Consider the following 2,270-nt stretch of genomic DNA (forward strand, 5'->3'; position numbering starts at 1 on the left):
CCGGGCGGGGGGAGGGGGACCGGCGGGGACCCTTGCTCCCGTCCTGACTTCCCGGAGGGGCACCAGTGTGCCGCAGGGAGGGGCGTCATCGCTGCTCTCTCCTCGTCCACGCCTCTTGCTGCTCACTTTGTGATTGGAATTTTTGTATTTACTTTTCAAAATGACCCTTTCGTTCACCCCCAGTTGCAGACAGCTGGTGCATTTCTTTTCTGTGGGCAGAGCTAGGCACTCCCGTGGTGCTAACCCAGCCTGTTCAAGTCTGGATGCCAGTCAGGTCCTACAGCTGGGTCCACCCAGCCATGGTTTAACCCCAGTCAGCAACCAAGCACCACACAGCCGCTTGCTCCCCGCCCCCCCCTCCCGGTGGGACGGGGGAGAGAAAGGGAGGAGCAAAACTAAGAAAACTCATGGGTTGAGATAAGAACAGTTTAATAATTGAAATAAATAATAATAAATAATAATGGAAATAGAACAATAACTAAAATAGTAATAGTAGTAGTAGTAGTAACAAAAGAGAGAGAGAGGAACCAAACCCAGGAAAAAACAAGTGATGCAACCGCTCACCACCCGCCCACTGATGTGCAGAATGAGTCCTAGCATTCACTCCAGGTAGCTGGATTAAAATAGTGGATGATTTAATAGGAATGCTAAATCCTTATGGAAACAAGTCACGTGCAGATTTATCTTGTGATACTTTTATAGCAAGTTTAGAGCTCCTAAAAGCAGTTATGTAATTCCCACGCCACTGTAATAAAATTTCTGTCCCCTGTGGCTATTACAGAGCAGAATATTCAGGATTTCTTCCAGGTTGATCTCTAGGTTTGTGTATTTCAGCAAGTTATTGTAAGAGGTAAATTTACCAGGAAACCTGTTGGCTGGGCGATAGTGTGGCCTGAGCATCTGGGGATGAACAAGCAGGCATAGAGTCCTGGGACTGGGAGAAACATAGTGTCCTACCTGTGGTGAAGGACAAAGCATCTGGGCAAATGGACCTTCCTTTATGAAAGAAAAAAAAGAAACCTACTTTGAAGCACCCTTCCTGTAGGAGGATGACAGAGAGAATTTCTGATACAGCCTCCTTTTCCTTCTCTGCCAGCAGCTTCATTTAGATGGCTGCCCCTGTGATATCTGTTCTAATGATCAGGCACTTACAGGCTAAGTAGTGCAAATTTTTACATTTCAGACTTCTAATGCATCCAGAAATGCAATAGAAAAGTGTATTTTTTAATGCCCTATCTCAGGTAGAAGTGGAGAAAACCTGAAATTAGTTCTTAAACTATAATTTTATGGCTTAGCATAGCCCAGATGAACCATCCATCTCTGACCATCTCCCAGGACAACTCAAGTCCCCACACCTTGTCAGTTCTCATGTGCTTAAGAAATACATTAAACTGAGTGTTTCATTGATATTTGTGGCAGATATACTTCTACACGTTGAACTCTGTGTGGGTGTGTGAGTGGTGCCACTCATTGATTCCCAAAGATCAGCTAAGGTAAATGTTCTCCAGTTATCAGTCTTACCCCAGTAATCTTCAGCTGCTCCTCTCTTGTTATGCAGAATCAAGGAAGCTCATTCCTTTTTCTGTATATTCTTTTCATGGCTGTAACTGTGGAAACTTATTTTTTTATAAGCGTTTGTTTCTTACATCCATAGGAGAGCATAGTGAGACTGTGCGAGATCAACTACGTATCGACTTGTTCAGAAACCTTAATTTGAAGAGAACCATGTAGTCCTACATATTTACCTGTGCACTAGGTTGCACCATAACATTTTACCCAAGCAATGTCCTTAAACAAACACTGCCCTCAAGGCAGGGATATGAGCAACTCGATCCATTTGATCTACAAATCAAAGATGTTTTGTGCAAGGAGATGTTATGTGCAAAGCACTTTTTTTTTAATAGGTGATGTATGTTCTCTCAATCAATGCATTAACAAAATAGTCAGAACTGAAACAAAATGGATAGATGCTTTCTTTAAAAGTACAGAGGAGCCATTAGCAATGATGTGGGTGTTTTATAATTGTCGTGGTTTAACCTCAGTCGGCAACTGAGCACCACACAGCTGCTTGCTCACTCCCCCCACCCGGTGGGATGGGGGAGAGAATTGGAAGAGCACAAGTGAGAAAAACTCGTGGGTTGAGATAAAAACAGTTTAATAATTGAAATAAAATGATAATAATAATAATATGATAATAATAATAATATACAAAGCAAGTGATGCACAGTGCAATTGCTCACCACCCGCCGACTGATGCCCAGCCAGTCCCC

The sequence above is a fragment of the Aptenodytes forsteri genome, unplaced genomic scaffold, assembly GCF_000699145.1.
Source record: "Aptenodytes forsteri isolate BGI_AS27 unplaced genomic scaffold, ASM69914v1 Scaffold212, whole genome shotgun sequence".
Classification (NCBI taxonomy): domain Eukaryota; kingdom Metazoa; phylum Chordata; class Aves; order Sphenisciformes; family Spheniscidae; genus Aptenodytes; species Aptenodytes forsteri.